Below are 18,234 nucleotides of genomic sequence, written 5' to 3'. Positions count from 1 at the left end.
CTTTTAATTCCAGGACTAGCTGCCTCTCTTCTTGAGCAACTTATTGGGCTAACCCCTGGGCTTCCATGGCTCTTTCACGAGCAGCTTTTTGTATTTCAGTTTGAGCCTGAGTCTGGGCCTCCATGGTTTCCCTAGCCACAGCTGCTTCTTTGAGCCTCATTTCTCTCTGCCACATTTGAAACTTGCGGTCCTTTGCCTTTTCTTCTGCTTCCAGTCTGGCCAGCTCTAGTTTTGTAGCTGCCTCACTGGTAGCCATTTTCCTGCTTTCTTGTGCTTATTTCCCTCACCCAGGGTAAACTCAAAAATTGTTCACCCTCTATAACACTGATAGAGAGATATGCACAGCTGCTTGCTCCCCCAGGTATTAATCACTTAGTCTGGGTTAATTAATAAACAAAAGTGATTTTATTAAGTATAAAAAGTAGGATTTATGTAGTTTCAAGTAATAACAGACAGAACAAAGTAAGTTAACACCATTATGAATGCTGGAGGTGAAGCAGGGTTTGGAGTGGAGGCTGACAGCTCGCGACCTCCCAGGTCATAACATCATGACCCCCGAGGGGTCCCCACCCCCAGTTTGAGAACCCCTGATCTAGTTACAAATACTAACATCTCACCCTAGATATTATCTCAGGTACAATCCTTTTCAGACCAATGTTGTAGTTTATGGCCTGGGTCCAGCAATCACTCACACCCCTGCAGTTACAGTCCTTTGTTCCAGTTCCTTTCAGGCATCTCTTTGGGGTGGAGAGGCCATCTCTTGAGCCAGCTGAAGACAAAATGGAGGGGCTTCCAGGGCCTTTTATATTCTCTCTCTTGTGGGCAGAAACCCCTTTGTTTTTATGTGCAAAATCACAGCAACAAGATAGAGCTTGTAGCCACCTGGGCAAGTCACATGTCCATGAATGATTCAGCTTTTTGCAGGCAGACGCCATGGTTTATATGTTAGTTTGAATGTTCCCAGGAAAGCTCAGATGTGAATTGGCGTCTCCCAAAGTCCATTGCTAGTTAAGTACTCCCAATTACTTGAATAGCCCCTTCGCAATACATTGGCCAAACCTTCAAATACAAACATAGAGCCAACACCCATAACTTCAGATATAAAAATGATACATGCATACAAATAGGATGAATATATTCAGTAGATCATAACCTTTGCAAAGATATGTCACATGGCATATCGAACATAAGGCATATTCCAGTTATGTCATATTTACACTCAAGCATATTTCCATAAACACATAGAGTGCAATGTCACAGAGTGCAATATAAGAGCCTTCAGAGAACACAACAAAAATAATTGTGCTTCAGTATTAAGACACTTAATCAGCTAGAAGTTATAGATTTGACTGACTTTGGTAAAATTCATTCATGAGGATTTATAGCTAAATGGACAGTCACCTTTGTGGAATCCTCTTTAGAATATATAAGGATTATTTTTAGAACTAATGATGATGATTAAACTCAGTTTATCATTTAATTCTAATCCAAAACTGATGCTAACTTGTTGATTTGACCTTGATTTCATAGTTATATTTCTTTGCTCAGCTTAACATTAGTAAGAATAGCTTCACTTTGGTGACATGAGTGCAGGGGACTGGACTAGATGACCTCTTGAGGTCCCTTCCAGTCCTACAAGTCTATGACTATATGACGTTTTCTTGACTTTGTTTTTTGTTTAAATGTTTTATTAAAAACTTATAAAATTCATATTGAAAAATATTTCTTTTAATAAGCAACACGAGCCCAGAATCTTTGAGGACCTTTGTGGACATCAGCCGGTCAGTCTAAAAGCCTGACCTGTTCTCCCTGATCAACCCATGGCTCTCACATCAGATGCCTCTTACAAAGCTGAAGAGGCTGCCAGTCCTGTGCTAACTCACAATTCACTTGAAAAGACACAGAAATTAAAAGAACAATCTCAATAATGATTCCAAACATTCACTTTTCCTGGCTTCATAGCCAAGAGTAGCCAGCGGAGTTAATTAAAACAAAATGCAGCTACAATGCCACAGCTGTGTCAGCAACCTGATCTGTTTGGGGAGAGCTAACCTGCGAAGAGGTGTTTACACATGTCAAACACTGACAGACGCCATTTTAACAAGTATATTATTTTCCAGTCCTCTTGTTGTATTGACTTTGAATGGGAGCAGAAACTCAGTCTTTAAACCACTCAGTAGGAATGCTTTGTTTTGCTAGCAGTCTCGGGATACCTCAGTTCATTGACACAGAAGTCAAGGGTGCAAAGATATCATATTTCAGCCCTGACTTGTTTAATATGTCTAGCTTTGGGTATATCAATCAATATTGTCAAACAATCCTCCATAAGACTCTGTATCATTGATATGTCCCCATAGGGAATATGTTCTGTTTATGGTCCTGATTCTACAGGCAGATCCCTGTGCCCAGCCAATTGGATCCCTGTAGGCTCAGGGAACCTCACTGACTTCAATGGGGCTTCATGTGGACACAGAGGCCCAATTGCCTGCAATAGCTTATATGATTGGAGCTTATGATCTGTTTTAAAGAAAAACAGTTGAAAAAAATATTTGTAACCGTTACAGGGCTAGTTGCATCCTCTCTGGGTGCACCCTGCAGGTTTCATGCCTGGTGCCTTTACATCTCCTGGGGTATCCCACCATTCTCAGACCACAGCCTGAGCTATAGTGTCCCGTACATCCCAATGGCATCTGTGTGTGTGTCAGTTTGAACAGCTTATCAACAAATGCTTGAACTCTGGACACAAAGTGTTTATAGTCCTTTTGATCAGCTGGCCCCCAGCACTGGCCAAACCAGCCTTGTAACCTGGAGACAGGATCTTCACAGTTAATAGCACTGTCTCTTAACCACCATGAACTGTTTACCAGGCGGTAGCTTACCTTGAGCTATTATTTGACTTCCTGCTCATTTTTCCATCAATCTGCTCTTAAACTAGTCCAACATATTTATACAGTAAACATCTCGATAACTATGCCATACACAGTATTCATAAAGTTATTACACAGCAGCCCCACATCTGTCACCATAGTGACATACCTTGGTTCTAGGAAAAACAAGGAGGAGTCCTTGTGGCACCTTAGATACTAACAAATTTATTTGGGCATAAGCTTTCGTGGGCTAGAACCCACTTCATCAGATGCATGAAGTGAAAAATAAAGGAGCAGGTATAAATACATGAAAGGATGGGGGTTGCTTTACTAAATGTGAGGTCAGTCTAACAAGATAAATCAATTAACAGCAGGATACTAAGGGAGGAAAAATAACTTTTGAAGGGTAAGAGAGTGGCCCATTACAGACAGTTGACAAGAAGGTGTGAGTAACAGTAGGGCGAAATTAGGATTGGGGAAATTAAGTTTAGGTTTTGTAATGACCCAACCACTCCCAGTCTTCTCATCAACTGTCTGTAATGGCCATTCTCTTACCACTTCAAAAGTTATTTTTCCTCCCTAGGTATCCTGCTTCAAAACTGGTGTTTATTTCCTGATGGGTGGGAGGTAGCTGTTTGCGCTTGGTTTTGTCTGCACCTAGGAGGTCTAAAGCAATTCCAAGGTATATCATATGGTCTGTTCTGAAGCCGGTGATACTGTTGTGTGCATGGCCTCTGGCCGTTGTCTCCTGGGAAGGGATGGGTAGATGTCCAGAGTACGCAGGGTCACTCTAGAGTCTTTCATAGTGTGAAGGACTTTGTCGGTTTTCTTAGAAAAGAGTTTGTCTTTATCAAAGGATAGGTCCTCTACTTTGGTCTGCAGGTCTTCAGGGATACCAGATGAAGAGAGCCAGGAAGATCTGTACATGACCACTGCAGTTGCAGTAGTGCGGGCAGCTGTATCTGCCATGTCCAGAGATGCTTTTAGGGCCATTCTGGAGACCAGCTGGCCCTCATCAAGGACTGACTTAAAGTCTGCTCTCCTGTCCTCCAGAATATGGGAGGTAAAAATCAAAGAGTTTATAGTAGTTATCAAAGTCATAGCTTGGAAGTAGGGTGGAATAATTTTCAAATCTGAATTGCAGAGTGGAGGAGGTATAAACCTTGCAGCCCAAGATGTCTAGGTGTTTGAGGTCCCTGTCTTGTGGGGTGGGCCAGTAGTGTGGCTGTTTCGTCCTGTGAGTCGATGCATCCACTACAAGAGAATTTGGTTGTGGATGGGAGAATAAGAAGTCTACGTCCTTAGCAGGAACATAATATTTACATTCAGCCTTTTTGCAAGTTGGTAAGATAGAGGCCGGGGTCTGCCAGAGTGTGTCAGCCAGTTCTAGGAGTGCTTCATTTATGGGAAGCGTGATCTTTGAGGGCACAGAGGGTTGGAGGATTTTGAGGAGTTTGTGTTGTATCTCCTGGACCTCCTCTAAAGGGATGTCTTGGCTGAGTGCCACCCTCTTGAAAAGTTCCTGGAACTGTTTGAAGTTGTACACATTCTGTGGAGGCGGAGGCATGAGAGCTCCGTCTGGAGCTGATGGAGAGTTAGGAGTCAGTGAATCAGGGTATGGTCCATACCCCACCTCTTCAGAGGGGAGTTCAGGTGCTCTAGAAGTAGATGGAGCAGGAGATAGAGGCGCAGAAGGAGCTTGTGGTCTGGTGGAAGAAGCATGAGGGTGAGTGGCAGTAGGAGCTGGCTAAGGGTACCAATGAGGCCAAGGCATCGGATAAGAAAAGTTAGGTGCCGCCCACAGAGGGGCAAAGTAGGGAAACTGAGGCTGGTGGTTGTGAGCCGTGACCTGAGGTGCAAAAGGTTCCGGTGGAGGAGGGGAGGCAGGTGGGGAGAACTCCGCTGCTGCATATCAGGCTCGCTGTCAGTAAAGGTAGCCAGGTCAGGTGGGGAGAGCGGCTGCTGAAAGAGTGAGCACTGTGTGTCCAGGAGCAGAGAGTTAGGCTCAGGTGCCACTGAAAGGTCATCCTGACTTAGGAACTGTTGTTGCTGTTCCCTAGGCTCTGACTCCGCTGCACACAGTCTGTGCTCAGAGGCGTGCACAGACTTCTGTTTGGCATTTCCCGGTGCTGCGGGTCTCTTGTAGGCGCCCTGCGGGAGGTCTGTTGCTGCTATCGGAGCGGCAGGCAGGCTTGGTGCTGACGTTCTTTTCGGTACCGGGGCAGAGCGTGTGGTCGGCACCAGGTCTATTTTCTGTGCCAAGGGGACCAGTGCTGAGGAGACCTTCCCAGCATGGGAAGTCGGGTCCCTTACTCTGCGTTCTGCGGGAGCTGTGGCTGAGGTGCTGGGTCAGTCAGAGGTGCCTGCTTTCGGCGCTGTCAGTACTGAGGGGAAGGATCTCTCAGGAGACCCTTTACCCTTGTGAAAATCTCCGCTTGGAGACAGTTGGGCTTCTTGCCTCTTCGCCTGAGAGGGTGAAGCCATGCTCCCAATTGGTTTGGACATGGCCGGGGAGCGTGAGGGAGAGGGTTTGACATTGCCCGTCTCCAGAGGTGGCTGCAGGGATTTCTGCATGTTAAGCATTTTCAGCCGCAGGTTCCTGTCACGACGAGTCCTGGTTTTGAGGCTCGTGCAATGGACACACTTGGCAGGGACGTGTCTCTCACCGAGGCACTCCACACAGCGTGAGTGTCCATTGGACTTTGGCATAGAGTCCTGACAGGAAGCACATTCCTTGAATCCTGAAGCCCAGGCATTATTGAACTAGGAATGCCAGGGGAGACCGTCTCCAGGGGAGACAAGCTTAAGGAAAAAAGATTTTTTTTAACTAAGGGCTTGGCTACACTTACGGTTTGCAGCGCTGGTAGTTTGCAGCGCTGGTCATCCAGCTGTGTAGGAGCAGCGCTGGTGTGTGGCCACACTCACAGCTACCAGCGCTGGTGTGTGGCCACATTTGCAGCATTTCCAGCGCTGTTGGGAGTGATGCATTATGGGCAGCTATCCCAGGGTTCAAGTGGCCGCAACGTGCTTTTCAAAAGAGGGGGGTGGAGTGGGGTCTAGTGTGACAGGGAGCGGGGGGAGAGAGAGAGTGGATTTTTGGAGCCAACACTGTGTGTTAGCTTCCTGACTTGAAAAATCAGAACATTTTTCCGACCCCTTAGTCTTAACTCTTAATTGCAAACAGCCTGCAGGCAACACGACTCCCCGCTGTTTCCCTGCCTGCCTCTCATTTGATTGTTTACAGCCAGGTACAGATGATCACAGCAAACAGGAGCTCTGTTTGTTTTTTAGATAGCAGCAGCGGCAACGGAGGAGCTCCACAGAGCTCGTTCACAACAGGGAGGAGGATCTCATTTGATTGTTCACAGATTGATCACAGCAAACAGGAGCTGATAAGCAGCTCCGGTAGAAACGGAGCTCCGGAGGTTCACAACAAAACAAAGAGAGGCTGCATAACAAAACAAAGGGAGTAATTTAGTTAAAAGCATTCTGGCATATCTCCTTATTCCCTGGAGGCCAATAAAAGCGCTGGTGTGTGTCCACACTTGATGAGCAGCGCTGGATCACCAGCGCTGCAATCGCTACACCCCAACCTGGCCAGGTGTACAGCCAGCGCTGCAGCCAGGGAGTTGCAGCGCTGGATGTGCCTTGCAGGTGTGGACGGTTACTAATTGCAGCGCTGGAAAGCCTCTACCAGCGCTGCAACTTGCAAGTGTAGCCAAGCCCTGAGTAACTATTCTAAGGGAAGGGAAACAACTGGGGTATTACTAACTATTTCTATATTTTTTGTAATTGTTTCCTTCAGAGACCAGGGAAGAGGATCAGCACTGCCCCGAGTCCCGTCTTCAGCCAAGGATGGTTGAGAAGGAACTGAGGGTGGCGCAGGATGCACGCGCTCAGGCAGACCGTAACGGGACTGCAAGACAGCAGCTGAGCGCGTGTGTCCCAGCCAAGCACTGCTACTGAAGATCTCCGATCAACAGCGCCGAGACACACCGTCACCTGGAGTGGAGCACCCACAGGGACAGCACTCAGACAAGAAGTCCTGTTTCCCTGAATATGGTAGAAACAAAAACAACAAGGGTGCATTTCCTTGCATAGTAAAAACCAAACAAGCCACTCCAGCCTGCCTGAGAAGCATCATCTATCTGCCTCTGGTTCTGTTCAGAATCACACTGCAACTGCCTTTGCCCACTCAAAAAGAAGCAACACCTAGTATGGGATCTCTGGGAAAATTCCTTATAATCCTTAACTTGTGGCTGCATGGCTGACCAGGTAAACCTGGGTCATAAGGCTCACGGTACCTCTTTAATGACTCTGGGTGGTTACCTGACGGTTTTCAGCTAAAATGTTTTGACTTTCAGGTGTTTTCACCAACATTTTTTTTAAATTAAAAGTTGAAATTTTCCATGGGATATTGAGGGGAACATTTTCCAAACTGCTCTAATGACTGTACATAATGATTTGGTTGGTTTTCATATTAGGGATTACACACTTTACAAAGTACCCTAACAGACAAGGAGGGATTATATGAGTAAATAACTTCCCTGTAAAGCAGTGTATTTCCAAGAGTTAAGAGGATGTTTGACTGTAATAGATCTTCAAAAATCAGAGTGGTGGCCATGTTAGTCTGTATCCAAAAAAAACCAACGAGGAGTCTGGTGGCACCTTAAAGACTAACAGAAACATTTGGTAGTGTATAGCTGACAAATAGAGTGACTGCTTAGAAGCAGGCAGATTTAAAACATTCACTGTGACCCACTGTAGCCTTCAAACACAGCTTGTTTTGGTTTCCCAGGGATGCGCATACATAATTTGTACTATTCAGGCAAAATGACTCACAAGCCATCTAGATAGCTAACCCTATATGTTTGAAGTGCTGCTTGTACTTTCTCAAGGACTGTGATCATTTATTTCTTTGTCTATGTTTTGTGCCGCATGGGAAGCGTTACAGTAGTTTCACAATACACATGTCTCAAGAGTTGTTTGATTTAAGGCATCATGATATTTCTGGAATGGCAACTAGCTGAATAACGTTCTGCCCTCCCATTCACATGTCCAGTTAATGAAGATCAATGCAGAACCATTTTAAAGTAATTTGGAAAATTCATGTGTGGGTTCACAAATTGCATTTCTTTCTGCTTCTAATCTTTCCAAGTGAGCCTCCTTCCACTGAACATTAAACCATCTGGAAAATGTCATCCAATGGGTTAATTCCAATGCAAAGAAGATATGCATAACAAAAGTAAATCATGATGTCATGACTGGGATGCGTTGTATAAGGATAGGTCCTGTAGAAACATGGTGGTTCTTTAATTATTGAGATCTCTAGCTTTGAATAGAAGGTGCACACAATAGTAATATAGCAATACTGACAAGCAGGGATACAAAAGGATATGTGATGACTGGGGCTAGGGCAGTCAGATCTAGTGGTTGGAGCTGGAGTCAGGAGCAGAGCCAAGGCCACAGCTGGAAGCCAAGCCGAGGGCCAGAATCAGAGCAGAGATCAGTGGCGGGGCCAGGAACAAGGCAGGAACCCAAAACAAGACCGGGAAGCTAGAACTAGAGACATCTTCGGCAAGCAGGCCTCAGGCGAGAAGGCAGGGTCCAATGTAGCAGCCAGCCAGGAATTCACCCAGTTGCACTGACAACTTTTTGTGTCTGCTTCAGGCTTAAACAGCACAGCTGGATCAATCACTGGGGCTGGGCATTCTGCCAATCAGGTCCCCCATAGGTGGTGCTGAAGTTCCATTAGCCACTCAGCCCACCACTTACTAACAAGCTGCTGGATGGCAGCTGGGATGTGAGGGTTGTCTGGAGACCCACAGAATCAGGGTCAAGATCTGTGGATCCTTACAGGACCGAGTGGTAGAAGCCATTGTACCAATTCTACAGTATAAAGTGCACCAGATTGTCACGTTATTTCCTCACACACTTCTCCCACAGAATTCCCGATCTGTCTGTGCCAGACCTTTATTAAGAAGGAAGATTTTCGAAAGGAATTCAGTGTAGCCCTGACTGGCATGGGTCAGCTACCCAGTGAGGACATCACCACATCTGGAAATGATCACATTATTATTTGTTTCTTTGACTGCAGCACCTAGAGGCTCCACACCCATCACAGCAGGGTCTGTATAAACACAGAGCAAAAAGTCTGCCCCTATCCCAAAGACGTCACAATCACTATATAAGACGAGAGAGCGAACACATGGAGACAGAGATAGAGGAGAGGGGGATACAAAGAAACAAAGACCATATTGGTCAACATAGCAGTCAGTGGTCTCAGCACGCCAGGTGCCTCACTGTTGTCAAATTTTTGTGGGGCATAACTAGTGAGCAAAGTATGCCCATTACTGGAGAGTCTTCAAGTGATCTAGGTTTACCTGTAGGCATTCTAGAGCTGTCTTTATTAATAACAGAGGCCATAAATCCCTCATCAAACCCCATAACAAGAACAGAACAACTCAAGGCAGCATGTCACTAAAATATATCCACTCTCTCAAGTTCCAGAGGTGACACCACTTACATACGTGATTCGCACACTGTCATTCTAGGGCATAGCAACAATACTGATAAAATGCTATTTTGCATGTCTACTAGTAATATTTCAGGGTGCACGTATTTGCTTTGGGAACCATAGAATCATAGGACTGGAAGGGACTTAGAGAGATCTTTTAGCCCAGTCCCCTGCACTCATGGCAGGACTAAGTATTATCTAGACCATCCCTGACAGGTGTCTGTCTAACCTTCTCTTAAAAATCCCCAACGATGGAGATTCCACAACCTCCCTAGGCAATTTATTCCAGTGCTTAACCACCTTGACAGTTAGGAAGATTTTCCTAATGTCCAACCTGAGACACCTTTGCTGCAATTTAAGCCCATTGCTTCTTGTTCTATCCTCAAAGGTTGAGAGAACAATTTTTCTCCCTCCTCCTTGTAACAACCCTTTATGTACTTGAAAATTGTTATGTCCCCCCCTCATGTTTAGTCTCCAGACTAAACAAACCCAGGTTTTTTTTAAATCTTCCCTCATAGTTCATGTTTTCTAGACCTTTAATCATTTTTGTTGCTCTTCTCTGGACTTTCTCCAATTTCTCCACATATTTCTTGAAATGTGGTGCCCAGAACTGAACACAATATTCCAGTTGAGGCCTAATCAGCGCAGAGTAGAGAGGAAGAATTACTTCTCATGGCTTCCTTCTAACACTCCTGCTAATACATCCTAGAATGATGTTTGCTTTTTTGCAAGTGTGTGTGGCAGGGTGATGACTCACCGGCACGACGCCTCCTGCTGGTCGTCTCAGGAATTAGCTCTTTCCAGCCCGGAGCGCCCTCTGCAAGCTGGTGTCTCACCTGCTGCTGGCCCCCGTGTCCCTCCCAGACCCCGGTGCCCTTTACCCCAGGGGTTCTGCCCCAGCAGTACCCCCACACTCTGGGTCTCTCCTCCCTGGGGAACCCCCAACCCTCTAAACCCACCTTGCCTTAGTGGCTACTGCCAGTCATCATGTAGCCCCCACTCCCTGCAGTCTGTAAACCCCTCATCATCGGCAAGGGAGTCAGACCAGCTGCCTCTGCCTGAGCCCAGGTTGCACCTCTGCAACCCGTGTACCAGCTTTGGCCTTTATCAGGGCCTGCAGCCTGGGGACTTACCAGGCTGGAGCTCCCCAGCTCCCCTTGCCCTTCCCCAGCCCTGCTCCACCTCAGGTAACTTGCTCCCAGACAGTTAGCCCTTCCCACTCCAGGGCTAGAGTGAGACTCCTCTAGCTTCTGACCCCCAGCCCTCTTATAAAGGCTAGCTGGGCCGTGTGTGGGTCTGGCCCCAGCTGTGGCTGCTTCTCCAATCAGCCTAGCTTGGCTGCTTTTAATCTCAGCTGCCCCACTACACAGTATTACATTGTTGACTCATATTTAGCTTGTGATCCACTACAATCCCTAAATCCCTTTCCACAGTACTCCTTCCTAGGCTGTCATTTCCCATTTTGTATGTGTAGAACTGATTGTCCCTTCCTAAGTGGAGTACTTTGCATTTGTCCTTATTGAATTCCATCGTATTTATTTCAGACTATTTCTCCAGTTTGTCCAGATCATTTTGAATTTTAATCATGTCCTCCCGAGCACTTGCAACCCCTCCCAGCTTGGTATCATCCGCAAACTTTATAAGTGTACTCTCTATGCCATTATCTAAATCATTGATGAAGATATTGAACAGAACCAGACCCAGAACTGATCTCTGTGGGACTCCACTTGTTATGCCTTTCCAGCTTGACTGTGAACTACTGATAACTACTCTCTGGGAATGGTTTTCCAACCAGTTATGCAACCACCTTATAGCTCCTTCTAGGTTGTATTTCCCCAGTTGGTTTATGAGAAAGTCATGCATGACAGTATCAAAAGTCTTACTAAAGTCAAGATATACAACATTTACTGCTTTCCTCCTGTCTACAAGGCTTGTTACCCTGTCAAAGAAAGCTAATAGGTTGGTGTGATGTGATTTGTTCTTGGCATAATGCTGACTGTTACTTATCACCTTATCTTCTACGTGTCTGCAAATTGATTGCTTAATTATGTGCTCCGTTATCTTTCTAGGTACTGAAGTTAAGCTGGCTGGTCAATAATTCCCTGAGTTGTCCATATTTCCCTTTTTATAGATGGGCATTATATTTGCCTTTTTTCAGTCCTCTGGAATCTCTCCCATCTTCCACGACTTTTAGTAGATAATCACTAATGGCTCAGATATTTCCTCAGTCAGCTCCTTGAGTATTCTAGGATTTATTTCATCAGGCCCTGGTGACTTGAAGATATCTAACTTGTCTACGTAATTTTTAACTTGTTCGTTGCCTATTTTAGCCTCTGATCCTACTTCATCTTCACAGGCATTCATTAAGTTAGACGTCCAATTACTACTAAACTTTTTGGTGAAAAACAAAAAAGTCAGTTACCACTTCTGCCATTTCCACATTTTCTATTATTGCTTCCCTCAATTGAGTAACAGGCCTACCCTGTCCTGGGTCTTCCTCTTGCATCTAATGTATTTGTAGAATGCCCTTAATAATGTCTCTTTGAAAAACTGTGACAGTTTTGTTTTACGTGTGTAATGCTCCCAAAAGTTCACTTGATATAATGAATTAAAGAGCTGCAAAATTTCATCTAAAAATTAAACAGGTTTTGAGTCATAGGAAACAGTCACTAAGCAATCCAAAGCCACTACAAAACTCACCGGGTTTAGGATTTCATTTTAAACTCAAGATTCAGAGCAAGTTCACTGAAAGACTGGCTCCATGTCATACATCTTTTGTACAACCTGGGACAATTCACTGTATTGAATCAAAATCATGGTAAATTCATGATTTTGTACATTTTTAAAACAAAAATATTCTGTTAATTGCCATGTACATTACAGTGCTATGTATGGTAAAGGATCATTTAAAAAAGCAACTCTGTTAAGAAAAGAAAGGAGGGATTCCAAATTCTTATTTGCAAATTACTGCGAAAGGCAGCTTGCCAGGGGACTTCCAAGAAATTTCATCACACACATCTGACTGGATGGGTTCTCCAATGACATTTAAGTCAAGAGGCACCACATCGAATCCAAAAATCAAGCAAGAATATGAAAGCCAAAGCTGTTCTTTTTAACTGTGTCACACCAAGTCCACACAACCAAAGCAAACTCATGAAAACCACAGGGGAGAGGAGGGGGTGAGAGAGGAGGGAAATCTTACCTGCTTTTCCACCTTGGTCTCGCATTACAGGAACAACTTGACCGGCCCTTTACTTGGAAGGTTATGAGCTAAACTGGAGAAACAGGTTGGCAGAGGGAGGCTAATTCCAAACTCAGTGAAAACAATGGCCTGAGTACCCCCAGCTGCCTTGGGAACTATACACCGTGTCAAGTTTTTCTTTAAGGGCCCCTCCTCCTTCTGTCCCTGCAACAAGCAGGTTTCCCATCCCAGTGTGATATAAAATCTAGACTTAAGCTGTTAATTTTTTTGGTACATTGACACACTCAGTTTGTCGACGTACAAGTGTCAATTTAAGATTCCCACCCCCCTCCCCTTTGTTTTCTTTTTAATTGCTGGCCAAAGAGAGGGGACTAGTGTAGCAACTGGAGAGGCAGCTGACTGACAGCTCTGGAGTACGAAGGTCTATATTTATCCATGTAACAACTAGACCACACGCAGCAGCAGATGCCAATGCAAACTCCCTGCCGTCCTGCTAACGTGCCTCAGTCTTGACCTGGAGCTGCTGAGCCAGAGGAAGGAGGAACCGCAAGACTATGGGAGCTTGGAACCTCAAGGCTTTCACCACCGTCTGCTCCCATCGAAGTAAACTAAATAAATAGGGTGGAAGAGTCTGGGGGTGAATTAAAAAAAATAACAAATTGGCTTTTCCTTTTTGTAAAGTGTAAGCAAGAATTTCAGCTAAGCACAACTGAAACAGCAAAAGCAATGTAGGAAAGAGAATTCAAATTTCTGGTGCCAAAAGCCCCTTCTCCAGCAGATTATGAAAGGCTGGTACTCGCTTTGCACTATCAATCCAACCAGCTGGTTGATCATACTCCCCTGAGGAAATGACCCAGCTGACATCGGTAGATGCTAGTAAAAACAATAGCTTTATATAAATTACAAGTTTCATGAATATTTCCTATACCACACTCCTCCCCGGTGCTCTGAAATGAAGTCTCATAAACATTAACAATTGAAGGCTAAATCTGTTAGAGCTGCTCACTGAAAGTTTCCTACTATACAGGGGACTAATTGCCCCTTTGGGACCCCAGCACCCTCTGGACCTAGAAACTGCAGGGAGAAGCCAGCCAGAGACTGAAGCTGGTACTGCAACTTAAACAGGGACCCATCCGCTGATGCTGATGTCATCAGAGGATTTTCAACAGATTTTAACTGGCTGTTTGCTTCTATCCCTTTTTGCCCCTCCCTTTCAGGTTCTTCACCTCAGTTTCACTCCACACCCATCCTTCAAACCTTCTCACTCTCCCACACTCTCTCACCCCCTTCAAAATCCCCTTCTGCTAAAACTGTGAGAGAGAAGGGTAGGCAGACCCCTCCCAGCAATACACCTACAAGACACTTTTTAAAAAAAAAAAGAGAAAGAAAGAAAAATTAAATTGTAACTCTGACATGACGTTTGCTACCAACACGTTGTTCACACTCTGTTCCCCCAACCTGTGTTTGTCTTGTCTATTCACATTGTGAACTCTTTGAGGGTAGAGACTGTCTACTAGTCTACCTTTGTACAGTGCCTGATCTCAGTTGGTCCCTAGGTACTACCATAGACATCATCATCAATAATCATGGGACAAATCTGGTCCTTGTCAGTGGAGTTACACGAGGGATTAATGTCAGGATGCTCTGAACCCTGTTTTCAGTGCTTAATTTGTGCCTCTTTCATTACAAATTAAGCACTTCCTGTTTTACCATGTGTTCAGCAACAGCACATCCTGTTGCATTTGTGCTATTATTGGAAAGGTTTGAACTTCCCAACTAGACATTTGGGTAAAGTTCTGGCCCCACTGAAGTAAATGACAAAACTCCCATTAATTTCAACAGGGCCAGATTTCATTCTGTCACTTCTGTCTGTCAGATCCCTTCAGAGTCTTCCAAATGGCTAGCTAGCATCTGAGCCATGAGTTCTTACACTCTTTCCCATTTACTTCCACCAAGTGCGTTGCCTCACAAAGAACTTTTTTTTAAAGCCTTCCCTTATAATCAAGGTCCTCTCTCTCTTCTTCCCTTGTCATCATTAAGGAGCATAGTTTGCACATTAAAGCACATTCTCTAAACTGCCTTAATAAAAGGTCCTGTATTAAAAGTTTAAATGCCTATGAGATTAATAAAGCACATGGGAGTTCACCCCTCTGTGCTGTTGTTTCAGGGTATGTCTACACTTGTATAATTTCCTGCTCGAGCAGAGATACCTGCACTAGCTCTGATTGAGCCAGCACAAAATAATAGTGTAGACACAGCAGTGTGAGCAGCAAGAAGGGCTAGCCACCCGAGTATATACCAACGGTCTTGGATGGGATTGTAGTCAGGGCAGCTAGTCCCTCCCAACACTTATGCTGCCATGGCTACACTTCTATTTTTAGCATCTAGCTTGATCAGAGCTGGCACAGCTATGTCTATTTGAGTTGGAAATTGTACCTTCCAGAGTGTGGGAGAGTGAGAAGGTTTGAAGGATGGGTGTGGAGTGAAACTGAGGTGAAGAACCTGAAAGGGAGGGGCAAAAAGGGACAAGCAGTTAGCCAGTTTTAAAAAAAAAAAATCTGAATGGGTCCCAGTGTAGACATACATTCAGGTTCTTTGCAGCCTCAGGCAGACATCACGGCATTGGTTACATGCAGTTCACGGCTGGAAAGTCTCTGCAGCCATGAATGACAGCCATGTATTTATTTTTTAAAATGAAATCTTAGATTAAGGAGAACTGGAATGTGTCTTGCAGGCCACCTAAATACATTTTGGAGTTGGATCTGGGCCACAGACCATATTTACACTCTTGCACTGTAGCTTCTACTTTTTTCTTTAACTGGGGTGAATTCCTCCAGCATGAATTCTGTGACTTATATTATGGTTCTTTCAAATCATAAACATTCCTGTTTTCTTTATTCTCAATTTATCATCTTGAAATCTCCTTTTTATCACTTTGGAGTTACCCAATTACAGGTCTGAATTTACATGCAATTAGAGATTAATCCAGATAAGCATTATGCCTAGAAATACAGCAGCCACAGCTGTAAAGCTGGCCCATAACATGTTGAAAAACACCAATGCTCTAGCTGCACCATTGGATAACTGACTGTACTGGAATAATCATTTCCTTTTATTTAATGACAAGCTACTTTTTAGATTTACTCTATAGTGGCACCTGCTGTTGAACCTAGTGTCAAACCTCAGTTTGAAAGTGTCTTTCAGCCCATTAATGCTGAAAACAAACCAGAATGTTAGGACCTGAATATTGATATATGTCTAAGTAAGGATAGTCATTACTTTATAAGCGCCACAGATTCATAGGTCTTCATATACAAGAATGTGTGTATGCTGAACCACAAGGAAAAATCAGACCTTCATTATTAGCCCCTTTTGTAGCTAATTTGCAGCCTCTCAGTGTATAAAGCACTGGTCTGGCTTTCCCAGAACTTCAGATTGGATCTCAGGAGCCATGGGCTCAGTTCCACTGAACAAAGCTATTCCTGGTTTCAACAGAGGCATGTTCAGCATAAAATTCCTCTACCTGCTCACGATTTGGTTCTCTCTTAACTACGGTCATGTCTACAGTAGAAAAGATTTTCCAGTATAGCTAAACCAACATAGCTAAAGTCTCCTAGTATACGTAGATGCAACTTATACTGGCCAATAAAATGGGAGGGGGCTCTTGCTGGTATTTTTTATATTGATTTGGCAAGCTAAGTAAGTTATTTGGGGGAAAGCACTTTTGTGCCATTATAACTGTATCTACACTAGGGCTTTTGCCAGTACAAAAGTGTCACCAAAATAATCTCCCCCCTAAACTGATATTAGTACACCAGCAAAAGTTTCTAGAGTACATCTGGCCTAAGTCAATTTTGCTTTTAAATCTAATTTGTACTAAAAACTGTAGGATCCAGTTTGCCTCTTCACAACAACATTAAATTTACCAGCTGGTCCTCACACTTCCCTTATAGTGGCATTCACCCCTCACTCCTCCATCTGTCTAATCATTTCTGCAGAACCACATCATTCTGTTCTTTACTTTTGTTCTCCTTTTACTGGGTTTGTTGCTTTGCTTCAGAAAAAGCTCTCTTCAAATTACTAAAATGTACGTGGGGATCAGAGAGCTGAGTTGTTTGAATCACAGGAATTGGACTCCAACATAAATACATTTTCTGGGCTCTGTGTATTGCTAATGCATTTAATTTGTCTTTTATCTCTGGAGTTGTCTTTTAAACTTCTTTTCTAATTACATTAAGGATTTGTTTGGATAAGGAGATGGGAATTTCTATTCAGTCTGTAAGGCAAATGTTGATCCAAAAAGATGGGAAGTGATTTTTGCAAGCCGAGGTGGAGTTTTGTTTTGTTTTTTTACTTACTGCACCGATCTTCCATTAGAAGTTACTTGGCACTGTTTTGATTCATTAGAGAAAGAGCTGTGTTCTTCTTTCATCTTTGCCATGTTAGATTAAATTTTTTCCTCTATTTCAGCAGGATTGTCACATACTAACTTTGCATAAACGCATCCAACAATTGGCTCTGCCACAGACAACTTGACACTGGGCCTGAGCCAAAGCCCACTGAAGTCAATGAGAGTCTTTCCATTGGCTTCGGATCAGACCCTTTATTCCCATTTTGTAGAACTGAGATTATGTTCCCTTTCTCCCACCATTAGTCCTAGCTATGTAGATTGTAAGTAGTTTGGGGCAGGGACTGTTAGTTATTTGTGTATGTACTGAGTAGCTCAACGGTGTCCCAATCTCAGTTGGGGCCTGTATCACTAACTATATCATCATATTTATTAGAATTTAACATTCATATTTTGATAGCACCTAGAGGCTAACCAGGGCAGGATTTCATCATGGGAGGTGCTGCACAAGCATTTGGTTCAGCTGTACCCTGCTCCTGTACACAAGCCAGCAGCAGTCATTTAATTATATATAGTGCAATCTGCTGCATTTAATAGTAAAAATGGACAGGCAGATCCACGTAATTGTACTTGAAAAATTAGACTCAAATCTGCAATTATACTCAAGGGTGTAGACCCTTATGCCTGCACTGAGCCCCTTTGAAGTCATCAGGTCCTTTATACAGGTCCTTGGTCACATGAAAAAGTGGCAGTCACCAGTAGTAGCATAGGTAGGAAAACTCAAAGAGCCACAAACCATGAAAATCTTGCTGGGGAAGATGAGTGGCTGTGTGCTATCTGCACATGCCAACTACACATTGTGGCATCCTGTGACAGGTGCTGCCATGTGCAGTATTTTGAGCCCTTTGCAGCAGGAGGTGAAAAACCACACATCCCAGCTTTCACTGAAGGAGAATAGGAGCAGAGAGCACTCAGCACCTTGCAGAATTGAGCCTTATTTTTAAATGGATCTTCTATATTTAGGAAAGTAAAATAAGCCACAATGAGTTGGTCCTTTCTTTAGAGAGCAAGCTACTGCTGATAATTCACTATGGATTTGTCTGTAGTAACTCAGCAGAGGCATAGGAAATGACTGTGCCATTACATTTGATCAAATCACAGTTCTATATTAATTTTCCAGACTAGCACACAGCGTACTGTAGGGTTTTTTCTCCAACTCTAAAATATTCTCAGGCCACTCCCTCCTGTTTGGAGTGTGCAGATCCTTCATGTAGCACTGCCATTATACCAAACAAGAACT

General features: G+C 44.0%; 1 protein-coding gene across 1 annotated transcript in view; it reads right to left on the bottom strand.

Annotated features, from left to right (window-relative positions):
* Positions 1-12,657, bottom strand: part of A4GALT (alpha 1,4-galactosyltransferase (P blood group)) — a 90,810-nt gene extending 78,153 nt beyond the window's left edge. The window contains exon 1 of the mRNA XM_039489028.1: positions 12,587-12,657. The gene's annotated coding sequence lies outside the window, so the exon portion shown is untranslated. The remainder of the gene's footprint in view (positions 1-12,586) is intronic.
* Between the last annotated feature and the right edge of the window lie 5,577 nt (positions 12,658-18,234).

This window comes from Mauremys reevesii, linkage group 1 (assembly GCF_016161935.1).
Source record: "Mauremys reevesii isolate NIE-2019 linkage group 1, ASM1616193v1, whole genome shotgun sequence".
NCBI classification, from domain to species: Eukaryota; Metazoa; Chordata; order Testudines; family Geoemydidae; genus Mauremys; species Mauremys reevesii.
Note: the sequence above shows the minus strand (reverse complement) of the source record. Positions and strands in the feature narration are given on the sequence as shown.